The sequence below is a fragment of the Bubalus kerabau genome, chromosome 1 (assembly GCF_029407905.1).
Source record: "Bubalus kerabau isolate K-KA32 ecotype Philippines breed swamp buffalo chromosome 1, PCC_UOA_SB_1v2, whole genome shotgun sequence".
Classification (NCBI taxonomy): domain Eukaryota; kingdom Metazoa; phylum Chordata; class Mammalia; order Artiodactyla; family Bovidae; genus Bubalus; species Bubalus kerabau.
This window is the reverse complement of record NC_073624.1, coordinates 248,717,473-248,731,900: the sequence shown is the minus strand read 5'-3', so window position 1 is coordinate 248,731,900 and position 14,428 is coordinate 248,717,473. Positions and strand designations below refer to the sequence as shown.

General features: G+C 38.5%; 1 protein-coding gene across 11 annotated transcripts in view; it reads right to left on the bottom strand.

Annotated features, from left to right (window-relative positions):
* The window catches only part of LOC129638082 (teneurin-2-like), an 810,988-nt gene that overhangs the window by 151,068 nt on the left and 645,492 nt on the right, over window positions 1-14,428 (bottom strand). The window contains exon 2 of one of the 11 annotated variants that reach the window (XR_008707707.1): window positions 1,686-2,711. The exons of 9 other annotated variants lie outside the window; for them this stretch is intronic. The gene's annotated coding sequence lies outside the window, so the exon portion shown is untranslated. One more of the 11 variants, XR_008707713.1, reaches the window with a different exon arrangement.

The window sequence follows — 14,428 nt, the reverse complement described above, 5'->3', positions numbered from 1 at the left end:
AATGATGACAAAAAGCCTCAATTGTTGAACCTTCAAAAATTTCCAAACCTCAAGGACATGCTCTTCACTGTTAACTGTAATGAAGTCCTTTAGCTTTGGGAGTTAGAGAGAAGAAGGGTAAAAGTGAACGATGATTCAAAAGCTAGCGGAAGAGAAAGAAGAACTTCTGTTCGAAAAAGAATTTTAAAAATTGGATTTGTTTGCCCTGAGCCTGGGTGTGAGAACTCGTTATGGACTAAATTCTTCATGTTTCATCTGGATACACAAAGACAGTGCTGAAGTTGGTAACTCGAGGGAACCAGTCTTCTGTGTTATTTCTAACTCTCCACTTATTAAAGTTAGACCAATACTATTTTATCTGTATCGAGTTTTATCAGAGACATTTTCAAGTGCTCTTTACTCACTTGATAGAAAGCATCTGGGCATTCTTGAGTGTTTTCATGGATTTTTACCCATGCTCATAAAAAAACCATAAGGTTCTTTTTTTTTTTCTTTTAAAGCACCATTTCACTTTGTGATATAATTGTTTATTAATTTTCAGATCACTCTATAAATCATGTACTCTATATCAGGCTGTCAAAAAATACTTTTTTTTTTTTGAAACGATACTGCCTTCTCAGACTCATTGTTGATGTTAGCTTTCAATCTTGGCTGGGATAGTTTCTGCTGATTCACTCTAAAAACAACTCCTTCTAAATGCTTTTTATACTTAGGGAGAAAATGAAATCAAGTGCTTTTTAAAAATCATATTAAGCGAATACATTATATTAACAAGCATTTTCTTATTTTTATAATGGGGAAAATTGTTAAGCACAATTTCACTTTCCCTAATTGTAATAAAACAGAGTTGCTTTTAGACTGAAACACAATAAAGTGTCTGATAAATAGCAGTCAACTCAAGGCAGGGTTGAAATCCTAGTGAATGTGCTGACCCTCCTCATAAATGGATGCAATTTATAGATAGGTCAAGACTTTATGCCTTCCCTAAAATATGTATTTCCAGCTGTTTTCCTGTTTGAGAGTTTCAGACATTGAGGTATAAATGAAAGCGAAAAACAAAAAAGAAGAGGGGACATTATGTTTCTAAAACCCGTAGTTACACATACAAAGACGTGGCCTTCTATTTTAAAATGAAGTTTGAATAAAACTACATGAGCAGACAGCTGCAGCTATACTGACTTTCAGAAGATTATTTATCTATTTCCTACACAAGCAGCAAGGTCAGGCTTTTACGTTCCACTTTTTCTATGAGGCTTCCAATGTCAGAGTCCACAATGATGCTTTCCCTCCCTAAACTCATATTTATTGTTGCCGCCCCTGATTTGGCACTTAGCATATGCTACTCAGTATTGTTAATTATCTTTTTTATGTGCATGTCCTGTCTGTTCACGTAACCAACGCTCCTTGACAATGAGGGCAAGATCTTAATGTACTTTATATTGCCAGCACAGAGTAAAGTGCTTTTGCTAGAGTAACATCTGTTTTGGGATGATGGTGGTGATGATGCAATAAAGAAGAGGCATTATTCAATTGCACTGGGACACTAAGGCAACTGGAAGATTCTCTGCTACCAATCCTAGAGCTTTGTATACTACAGGAACTTAGCCAATGTTTGGCAAATTTTAAGCCATTTTCTTTCAGTCCAAGTAAGCTGGTATTGAGCTACTGAATTAATTCACATTGCATTTTTACACACATTTTATTCTTCTAGCAGGTTCTCACTCAATAAACCCTTTGGTCAGTGGGTCTCCCTCTGGCTTAAAATCAACAATGCTTTATAAAATACAGATGCCAGTGCCCCAATCAACATCTAAAATATCAAAATATTTAGAGAGAGGATTCAATAATCCATGTTTTTAAAATATTTCTAATTATGATTCTAATGTGCAACCACCACTGAAAATCCTTCAAAGATTATACTCATGTCAATATCCAGCCTTATTTTTACCTCTTCTAAAGTTTCTATAGACTTTACAAGCCTTCATGAAATAATGGTATGCACAAAGAAAGGAGAGATCAAATGATTATCATTTAGATGTGTTTTTGTATAACATATTTCTTAATTTCCCACATTGTTTTATAAAAGATCTGAAGTAACTTTCAAAATGCTTTTAGAATAAAATAAATATTGAGGGAATTGTAACTGAAGAAATGTAAGGGTGGGGGAAAAAACAATAGAAAATCATGCCGGTGATGTTTGCAAACTGGGATGCTTAGTGCCTTTTCTAAGGCTTGAAGTAGTGCACAGATTTATTTAAATCTACATTTCCTACCAGCCAAAGCAAAGAGGGAAACAAAGGTGTTATATGATTTCCATAAAATTAAAGCAGTTCATTTTTCCAGACACTTATGGATCCTTAAGAGGAAAACTTTTAGCTGTGATAGACAACAGCTCCAACTGAGTCACTGTTACCAACAATAATGTACTTCCTCCCACTATTTCTTAAAAGTTTCCATCAGTATTGTCTGCTGGCAATGATGACAGAACACAATTTTGCAGTTCGCTCAGTCGTGTCTGACTCTTTGCGACCCTGTGGGCTGTAGCCCACTAGGCTTCTCCATCCATGGAATTTTCCAGGTATGAGTACTGGAGTGGGTTGCCATTTTCTTCTCCAGGGGATCTTCCCGACCTAGGGATTGAACCCCAGGTCTCCCACGTTGAAGGCAGACGCTTTACCATCTGAGCCACCAGGGAATCTCCCATAAGGAGCCTAAATTATGCAATTATTCAGAAAGCAAATTTTAGAGAATGAATGCCCTTCAGATATTCTTCCATAAATATTATTTTTTTGTGACTGTGTTTTTGATAATGATTCACAAATGTTTTAAGACTGTCTTCAAATATGAAAGCCTTCTGTGTCAATAGTCTCTATTTCTAAATAAGGGCAGACTCATTGGCTTGACCATCATCTGAGTAGAGGGACTAGTTCTGGTCTTTTCACTAAAAATAAATATCCAAAATTAACACACATGGTTGAGATGCTAAAAGCCCATATCTAGAGTTAATTGGTGAAAGAAGGTTCCTTTCAGTTCAGTTCAGTCACTCAGTCGTGTACGACTCTTTGCGACCCCATGAATCACAGCACGCCGGGCCTCCCTGTCCATCACCAACTCCCGGAGTTCACTCAGACTCACGTCCATCGAGTCAGTGATGCCATCAAGGTTCCTTTAGACTGGAGCAAATTTGTTCTAGGAAAATAGTCCTTAGTCAGCTTTAATATTGGAATAAGAAGTTCTTACTTTACTGTATAACTGAAAACTTCCTAGAGTTGAGCTATGCATCAAATATTTCCTTAACTATATTTCAATAAATATTTGATTACTGCCCTTATTGCTTTTCCATATATAAGTCACTAGGGCATGAGCACCTTCACCTTCCCTACAATATCCAGTCATGCTGTAGATGTCTTTTTTTTTTAATGAGGACATTTAATCTAAGCAATGAAACAAAAAGCACAGAATTGGGTTGCAGAGAAGAGACAAGATGTAGAGCTAAAATTTTCTAAAGAATCAGTTTTTGCCTCCCACCACTCACTTGTGGCATAGCCTTGAACAAATCCATTCCTCAGAGGCAAAATTTGTTTCATTCTATTTCACAATGCTGTTTAGCCCTGGTGCTAAGATTAAATGGAAACATGACACTAAACATTTTTTTTGTAATGTGTAAGGTGCCTGCTGATGGCAGGTGTTCATTTCTCCCAGGATTCCTTAAGAAGAACACCAGCCCAGAGCTTGAAGAGGAAATCTTGATCTCTTGTGACTCAATGGAAAGCAGCCATTGACAGGTTCACCCACACACATGGGGCCCTGACCTCGTCTTGTCCCTTCACCTTTGCACATGAGTACCACGGTGGTTCTATTTTGTGGTCTTCACCTTACTAGCTCAGTTCTAGGCATAAAGTCCAAAAATCTATCACTTTGACATCCTAACTCCAAAACATTCTTTTTGTTACTTTTCTTTATTTACTGTATCTGGCAAGTTTATTTTATTTGCGGGCCTAATTATGAACTTACAACTTACTGCAGCACTTATAAGCAACAGCCTTCACATCTGTCTTCTTAAATTCACTCCCACAGACAGACAGCAAGCCCAGGGAGGCAGGAATCATACCCATCTAGACTGTGTTGCATCCCCAAACCGTTGGAGATGTGACAGGCAGGGGGCATACAAGGAAGAGCAGTGTGGCTGAGTTTCCTATTATTTGCTCATATGAGATTAGTACTATCATCCCTCTTTTTTTGGATGAAAAAAGTGATGCTCCAAGAGGTGGTGTAATTTGGCAACATAAGGAGGCTAGGCTGTAGCACAGTTGAGATTTGAACTCAGTTCTCTAAGACGATCCTTATGATCCAAATATGGACCGTGTCCTGTCCATATGAGGCAGAAACCTCCAAAAACAATGATTCTTTGATGCAGCTCAGGGTTTTGTGTGTTACACATTGAGTCTTATTTTAATTTGTGATGCACTAATCTAATTAGATTTCTACATGTGAACAGTGAAATAAACTATGCCCTTGATTTGGCCTATATGTCTTTTTTTTTTTTTTTTTACTTTATATTGCCTACTGTATTTTTGCACACAGTAGCTGAAATGTTAACACATTTGCTTTTTAGATTCCTTGGGACTAAAAGAATCTAACACTATTAGCTCTAAGAATCATGGGGTCTCTAAGCTACCCTAAAAAAAACAAAACACACTGGGTTTTTAAGAGAAGCATTTATTTTTTTCACACCAAAACTCATGAGTCTTTTCTCAATGAGCTTTAAAAAAGAGATGTCCTCTAGGGCATCTTTTGCCGACACTGACTGTAGGGGAAACAAACGTCAGAATCAGTACCAGCATAGTTCAAAGGCCTCAACAAACATCTATCTGACCCAGACCTTTGCATTTCAGAGGTCTGGCTTGCTTTAGAGGTACGGTTCTCCTAGTATATACTCAAATCCTATCTCCTTTGTGCGGAAAAATAAGATTTCATGCACAATCAAGTTTATCTACCTCAAATCAATAAAAGCATTAAAAGAGATATAAAAGAAATACAGTTAACCAATTTAAATATTATTGAAAGTCGTGTAGAACTACAGATATGCTGAATGTGAAATTTTCTAGTTGAAAGGTGTGTTGAAAGCGGTTCAGGCAACACTAGAATGCTTTCAAATGATGCGCAGCCACTTATGAAAACTATTCAGGTGCTTTCCCTAATCTGAAAGGGAGTGCTTTTTCATAGCATTAGTTTTATAATGAGCCTTTTCAGGCAAATTTCAAAGGGTGCATGGTTCACATACTTTAAACTAAATTCACTCATAATTTAGCATCCGACAAAAGCTAATGCTTAATTGTCTCTAAAGAGGCTATAGAAGGAAAACATTTTCCTTATTCACAAACATAGAGCTCAACAGTGGGGCTCCCTCCCATCACCACCCCCCTCCTCTATTTCATAGGAACAATGGCTCTGTCAAGAGCTGGCCATGATGAGACGTGGGACACAGATATCAGTGTGACCCGTGAGGCTATGAGATTCACAGTCCTGCCTGCCACCCCACAGACTTCAACCTGGAGGCTGGACGGGATCAAGATTTGTAAGCTATGTTAACTTAATGGGGGATATCCAACCATATAGCATTGGCTAACCTCCTGAGATTAGTTATTTACATGCACTGAGCTCCACCCAGCTTCCTCAAGGCAAGAGGAGGAGGCTGGGCTTGACAGATGGTCTCAATTATCGCCGAGGTTAACAGCACAGACAAGAAAGCCAGAGGCTTGGCTTCATCATCCTTGCCCTGCCACTTACTATGATAACTTTAAAGAAACTCTCCTTGCCTCAACTGCCTCCTCTGTAAAATAGGGATATCAGTCATGCAATACTTCTGGGACTAGAGTGAGTATTAATTGAGTTCATGTACAGAAAAAAAAAAAAAAAAACCAACCCAGAAAATATCCAGTTTGTGTAAGGAAGTGCTATCTAAGTACTCTTTTTCTTAGTGTTATTATTATATCCTTTCCAACTCTTATATTCTGAGTCTCCTGGAAAAGCAACAGTTCGTTCTATCAATTTTATCCATTTATTTTTCTTTCTTTATTACATGTCTTTCAATTACTTGCACTCCTTGCTAAAGTCTTTGGATACTCTATTTTTCCTTTCATACCAGAATTTTCATAAAGTTTAAGGCTTAAATGCTTTTGAGGTGTGAGGAGTTGGGAAGAAGGGGTCCTTCGAAACAACTGCATTAAGGAAGATGGCGACTCTCATGGAAGGTGGCATGTTAAAATACAATGATTCAAAAAGTCCTTTGGGAAATGAAACTTTTGAACCTATCCAATCCTGAGAAAACTGTAGAAATAAGCCAATCGGAGGTAGGGGGGAAGCATAAGACAAAAAAAAAAAATAATCTTGCTCACTTAAACCTTTTAAAATCTCAAGTAATTTTCATAATTGTGGCACTTGGCACACTTTACCAGTATCTTATATTGATTCTCAGGTTTTAAGACAATAATCATTACATTATTATCTGTAGCCTAAGCACTGAAGCATAACCTCCTAATTAGGATAAAAAACAGAGCCAGGAGCAGCCCCAGCAAGTCACAACAAGTCAATATTTTTAATAAGGATTAATTAAAAAAAAACTCTACAAGGTTGTATTAGAGGCAGTTCTGGCATGTCTATTGATTAACAGTTGGCATTACATCTCATAAAGGGCTCATTATGTAAAGCATCAATCTAAAGTGTGATGTTTCCCCCCCTCTTAAATACTATTGATTTGTTTTGATGTGTTTTTTTTAAGCACACTTTGGGACTGAGAAGATTGAGAACCGAATCCTGCAATCACATTGTCCATTACATTACAGGACACCCAATAGAAACGGCAAAAAGGACTGACATCCCCCTTTTTTTTGGAGCGAGAGTCTACTGACTTGTCAGGCTGTGAGAGGAAATCTGCTTTACCAACACTGTCAGCCAAAGGGATCCAGATTTTGTAACGGGAATTATCCACTCCCTGAGCAGCGTCAGCTCAAGCCCGCATTCTCTCGAAAGAGGACAGGGTTTTTTCTCACCTGAAACCATTCTACATGCATTTGCTCTCTCTACCGCTTTTATATATTTATTTATATGCAAATAAACACCAATGCCATTTGGAAACCACCTCCAGCGCCCTTTTGAAGACTGCAGTACTAGATGCTGCAGGAAGACACACGGCCACAGGTGCCTGCGACTCACGAGTACGCAGCTCTGACATTTGAAGCTCTTCAGCAGATTTCACAGCCCCTTTCTTCAGTGACACCAATTCACTCCCAATCACAAGGGTTCTCAAGCAAACAACAAACAACGCGGGTCGGAAACTACAGTACTTCCTGAAAGGATCTCTGTCCATGGTTCTTTAAAGACTGCAGACCAATCCCCTTAATCATATTTAAAATACAGAAAAATCTCAATTTTTTTAATTGAAAAAAGAAAAAAAGAAAAAAAACCAAAAAACAAAAATAAAGTGTGTGGTTGATGCTAGATGGCAGTGCTGTGTAATTAAAACTCCAAAGGATTCCATTCGAATCTGTGACTCAGGCCACCTACTTTTCTAAACACCATCCTAAGGTATAATTATGAGTAAAATACATTAGGAACTCGCAGTTCTTTCTTAGAAAGTCATTAAGAAGGCATGACAAAGCTTTTACCACTTGAAGGTCAGTATTTTTCAAAAAGAACTTAAAATAGCATAAATCTAAGCATATATGCTATGGATTTTTAAAATGACCATATTAGGCAATATCAATAATTTACCAGAGAATGCATTTTTTAGATAAAACCAAATTCTATTTTTCTGTTATGCCTGACATTATAGATATATCATTTAAGGCATCTTTCACCAATAATCTTTTAATGATGGGAAAATAATCTAGAATACCTGCTGTCTGGATGCCATATTGCAGCATTTCCAGGAATCATTCATTCATTCGCCCCAAGTATCTATGAAGAACTATTACATGTGCTAAGGATAGCATTAGGTATGATGAAAGAGACAAATGCAACAACTCATGGTCCTCATCCTCAAGGACAGTACATTGTAGAAGGGAAAAATAGCAGATAGGCAAGGCAGAATATAGGTCCCAGGCTTGCAGGAGGGCACAGAGCCGCCTGAACAAAATGATTCCATGGGACAGGGCATGACTCCAGGGTAGACTGGAAAACCCTGAGACTTGTCTCTGTTCCTCTTTCTTTCTAGTAAGATCCTTTCCCTGGGGCTTCCCTGGTGGCTCAGTAGTAAAGAATCTGCCTGAATGCAGGAGACATAGGTTCGATCCCTGGGTTGGGAAGATCCTCTGGAGAAGAAAATGGCAACTCACTCCAGTAATCTTGCCTGAAGAATTCCACAGACAGAAGAGCCTGGTAGGCTACAGTCCATGGGGTTAGAGTTGGACATGACTGAGTGCATGCATGTACATGCACCTGTGTGCACACACACACACACACATATGATCCTTTTCCCACAGATGATTTGCAATGGAAAAAACCTCTTCATTTACTTTTTATCTAAACTGATCCCCCTCCACAGATGGAGTGACCAGAACACTGGACTGGCTGCAGCTCTTACTGTGGACCTTGGACTCTGCCCACCTGAGATTTTATTTTATTTTATTCTGGCTTTACCTTTAGCGACAAGTGTGACAATGAGCAAGCTGCTTAATCTCTCTCTTAGTCCTATCACTAACTAAAGTAAAACAGAATCTTTTATGGCTGCTGTGAGGCTTAATGGTGCATGTTTTCCTTCTTAGGTAATAAGCATACTAAAATTAGCTATGGGGGTCTCTCTGGTGGTGCTAGTGGTAAGAAACCCACCTGCCGATACAGGAGATAAGACATGCAGGTTCAATCCCTGGGTCAAGAAGATCCGCTGGAGGAGGTTATGGCAACCCACTCCAGTATTCTTGCCTGGAGAATCCCATGGACAGAGAAGCCTGGCAGGCTATAGTCCATGGGGTCTCAGAGTCAGACACTACTGAAGTGACTTAGCAAGTATGCATGCAAAATTAGCTTATGGTCATAGTCGTACCACTGTAAAGATATACTCTGTAGGTATCATTGAACTACACACTTTATACCAGTGAACTCTTATGATATATATATGTTTCTTTAATCAGTAAAGTTGTTTACAAAAATTAAAGATAAGCCAACCATGGTATATCAATACCATAGATAACTACTAGGTAATACAAAGGAAAAAATATATTTAAAAATAGTTAATACAGTAGACCCGTGAACAATATGGGCTTGAACTGTGCAAGTCCACTTGTACATGGATTTTTTCAGTAGTAAATACTGAAGGTCTAGACAATCTGTGGTTGGGTTGAACCCATAGATGCAGAGGAATGGCACCTATGGAGGGCCAGTAAAAGTTATTCCTGGATTTTCAACTATGCAGAAGATTAGTACCTCTAACCTGGCATGTTTTCCCAGGGTCAACTATACATGTAAAATGATTTGGCCCAGTCAGTGTATACATTCTAAAACTATGAGCTCATTTTTTGGCTCTTTGACCATAGATTACATGATCTTGGGAAAGTCACTTGGGATACTGGGTAAACCTCTTGAGGCTTCAAGTATTTTCTTTTCAATGTGAGTCATTGGACAACATTTTTCCTTTAATGGATTTCAGTTCCAAGATTACTCAAGATCCTAGGAAAAGATCTCTGAGTTTTCTCAAGTTCTTATTGCAATGATTTCCCTTTCAGTAGGGTGCAGACTCAGTATGGTTACTCCCTGGGAGCTGTATGCCACCTTTAGTTGAACATACAAGCTCTTTTCAACCTAAAGAGCCAGCCTTACTTCTATGTACTTTATGGAGTCTGAACTGCTTTTGAGTTGTGGAAAAAACTATTATACTATAGAATAGTAGTTCTCGACTCTGGCTGCTATTAGGGTCATCAAAAGTACTTTTGGAAAATATGCCAATATCCGCATCCTACCCTAGATCAATTAATTCTGATCCCTGCTGCTGCTGTTGCTAAGTCACTTCAGTCGTGTCTAACTCTGTGCGACCCCAGAGACGGCAGCCCACCAGGCTCCCCTGTCCCTGGGATTCTCCAGGCAAGAACACTGGAGTGGGTTGCCATTTCCTTCTCCAAAGCATGAAAGTGAAAAGTGAAAGCGAAGTTGTTCAGTCGTGTCTGACTCTTCGCGACCCCAGGGACTGCAGCCTACCAGGCTCCTCCGTCCATGGGATTTTCTAGGCAAGAGTACTGGAGTGGGGTGCCATTGCCTTCTCCGAATTCTGATCCCTAGTGGCTCCTAAACATTGTTTTTCAAAAGCATCTTCAGTGATTTCCATGTAGTGAGAGTTCTGGGCCACCGCTAAGTAAGTCCACAGCAGGGTGAGATGGTGTTTAGCTAGACTGAGATGGTGTTTAGCTAGACTGATCTGGAAGGAGGAGGTACTATTTGAACTGCATCTTGAAGGATAGTACAAGATGGATGTGAAGATGCAATGAGGAAAGGGATTTCTCAGAAAGGCAATGCTCCTCTCTGCTCCATCATATTCTAGAAGATGAAGCATTTCTAGAGAGAATTGTATAAATAATCTTTAAAAAAAAAAAAAAAAGGCACAAATATATTCCGGACCAGGAGATTGGCAAGGGAGGGGACTTAAAAAAAAAAAAACAAAGAAAAAAGAAAACGCACTGCTAAAGTTATAGCACAAGGCAAAATAGAGAAAATCCCCTAGCTAAGATCTATGTCTATGTGATAAGGTAAATCTGCCTGCTACTAAGTCAACTTCAGTGAATTCATGGTATTCAATCAATAGGCCCCTCAGTCTTCCTTCGCTGCTCCTGTGATACCATACCTAACGCCAATCTCCAAGCCAACCCCAAGGTCAATTATTACTAATCAAATCAAAATGTCAAGTCTACTTAATTGGAAGCTCCACATGCAATTTTCTTCTGCTCTAGAGAAATAAAGATAGCTGGAGAACACTGGTTACATATCCAAATAGAATATGGTGACATTTATACTGATTTATAGTCAAGAAAAAAAAGCAGGCCCATTATGAAAGAGGTGGGCCTTGTATTTTGTGCCTTTAAAATATAAGAAATGATGTCAGGTTCTGAATTATAATCATTAGCTGACAAAAGGATTAATCTTGTTTTCTCACACCTATAGGTCCCTTCAGGGAAGGGTATATTGCAGCCAACTGGCATTAACTCAGAAATGCTGACTGTTAAATTTTCTGGAATTGGATTATCTGATTGATGTTTAGGTTGGTAGCTTGAAGTTGGTCATGGTGGAAGTACTGGCATCATAAGAAATGGCAAATACTACAGACTGGGACTCCCTTGATCCCAGAATAAGCTGTTAAACATTTATGAACACTTTTTCAGGCCACAGCTTTGCCCAACAAAGACACACCATCCACCTAGACTACAATGTGAATGGCTTCCCCAAACACTGTGATCTTGCATCCCTTCATTCTGATGTTTATTTGCTAGAATAGTAAGCCTGTTATTCCACTTCTATCCAAATGATGCTTGTTTAAAAAAAAAAAGGTCAGTCAGTGGCAAACTCAGCAAAAAAAATTAGTCACCAGCTTTACAGTGGTTCTCAAATTCTAACCTATCAGTGGATCATTTTTATCCAATTTGTAACTCTTGAAGACCCACATACATCAAAACACACTATTCAAGGTAAGTTTTCCAATAGGAATATAGATTCTTTAATCATTAGTAGTATTTGTGGTTTATTTTCAAATTTAATTTTCTCAATATTTTTGCTAGTATTTCATAGAGGCCACTGCTCAAATAAAGAAAACAGGGTTCATTGGTGGTTAGATATTCTTTACAAAATAATCATAGTATATAACTTCCTTTCCAATGTTAAGGCTCTTAAGAAATTTCCAAGATGAGAGACAGCATTACCATTTGATAAATATCAAATGGCATAGTTGTAACACGCAAATTACATAGCAACCATGAACATAACGACATAGCAATAATGATCAACATTATTTATAAGTAAAAAGACAATGTGGTTCACTTATGCAAAAAAAGGCATTTGAAATTACCAACTAAACTAGCATCACTGATGGTAAAGCATGTAATTCATCTGCTCAGTCTTCTTTAAAATTGGAAAGCCCAGCTACAATTTTCTCTAACATAAGGATATCACATTATCTCAAATATTGCATATAATATGTATTTCATTATATTTAAATTGTACTATTTTAAGTTCACATAAAAAGTGACATACTAGTCAGCACAATAACCTGGGGTACTACAGAAAATGAAGACTTCTGGTTTCTACTCCCATGTACATACAGGGTAGAGTGCAATTTTGACAAGCAACCAGATTAACAATCAGAAAATGCTGGTGTGAGTGATATAGGTGGTCCAAAGAAATACTGATCTAACACTGCTACCTTTTGAAAATCTAAGCTGAAAAATCCTCAAATGAAAGGCTTTTGCTTATATAAAATGAAGCCAATTTATTTTATTAAGTTCTTCAAGTTTAACGCCATACAAAGCAGATATACGGGACCTAATTAACCTTAAAAGCTTCTGCACATCAAAGGAAACTATTAGCAAGGTGAAAAGACAGCCTTCAGAATGGGAGAAGATAATAGCAAATGAAGCAACTGACAAACAACTAATCTCGAGGATATACAAGCAACTCCTACAGCTCAACTCCAGAAAAATAAATGACCCAATCAAAAAATGGGCCAAAGAACTAAATAGACATTTCTCCAAAGAAGACATACAGATGGCTAACAAACACATGAAAAGATGCTCAACATCACTCATTATCAGAGAAATGCAAATCAAAACCACGATGAGGTACCATTTCACACCAGTCAGAATGGCTGCGATCCAAAAGTCTACAAGTAATAAATGCTGGAGAGGGTGTGGAGAAAAGGGAACCCTCTTACACTGTTGGTGGGAATGCAAACTAGTACAGCCACTATGGAGAACAGTGTGGAGATTCCTTAAAAAACTGGAAATAGACATGCCTTATGATCCAGCAATCCCACTTCTGGGCATACACACTGAGGAAACCAGAAGGGAAAGAGATACGAGTACCCCAATGTTCATCGCAGCACTGTTTATAATAGCCAGGACATGGAAGCAACCTAGATGTCCATCAGCAGATGAATGGATAAGAAAGCTGTGGTACATATACACAATGGAGTATTATTCAGCCATTAAAAAGAATACATTTGAATCAGTTCTAATGAGGTGGATGAAACTGGAGCCTATTATACAGAGTGAAGTAAGCCAGAAAGAAAAACACCAATACAGTATACTAACGCATATATATGGAATTTAGAAAGATGGTAACAATAACCCTGTGTACGAGACAGCAAAAGAGACACTGATGTATAGAACAGTCTTATGGACTCTGTGGGAGAGGGAGAGGGTGGGAAGATTTGGGAGAATGGCATTGAAACATGTAAAATATCATGTATGAAATGAGTTGCCAGTCCAGGTTCGATGCACGATACTGGATGCTTGGGGCTGGTGCACTGGGACGACCCAGAGGGATGGAATGGGGAGGGAGGAGGGAGGAGGGTTCAGGATGGGGAACACATGTGTACCTGTGGCGGATTCATTTTGATATTTGGCAAATCTAATACAGTTATGTTAAGTTTAAAAATAAAATAAAATTAAAAAAAAAAAAAAAAAAGCAGATATACTCGAAATGTACTTCATCAGGGGAATGGTTCCATAACCCATGGTACGTCCTGGAGCCAGAGGCCAGTGACCACTTCGCACCTTATCTGTCTTAAAAAGCTCTACAGGGAAAGGGTTGTATCTGAAAGATTCGTGCCACACCTCATTTTAATCATGGACACAATAACCCCCGTCTCTTCAAAGTCATTTAGCTGTGAATTTTCAAGAATACATCAAGTAGATTTTCTATGGGCCCATCTGTGCAGCACATTTATTTTCTGTGACTGTTTTGCTGAGCACAATGAAAACCTTGACTACTAATGAACAGAGACCCAGAGAATGGCAGGGCGGCGGCTGCGGCTGCTGCTGCTCCTGGTGAGAGAAGAATCCTTTTCACCTGCAGCTGCTGCCGCAGGTTTGCTATCAGCAGAAGCTTTTCAAGAAAAATCTTTTACTTGAGCCGTATCTTGCTCATCTACTCCACTTGAATAATTTCTAATACATTCTTCCTGGTTATAAAGCCCCTAAACTAAAAGATATCTTCTCTACTCTGCTCAAACCAAGAGAAGTTGGGGTACCAATGAGACATAAATGTCTTAAAACTAGTATAACGACTTCTGGTGGGAAAGTGCTATGCATTTAGAAGTTAAGAATTTGGGGTTTGAAGACATTGCTTCCATAACCTTTATTTTGTCATCTGTAAAATGGGGTTATTAATAAAATTTACTTCCACAGAAGTTTCTTTATAACTTTTTAGGGGGAAAATGAGATCAAGCATG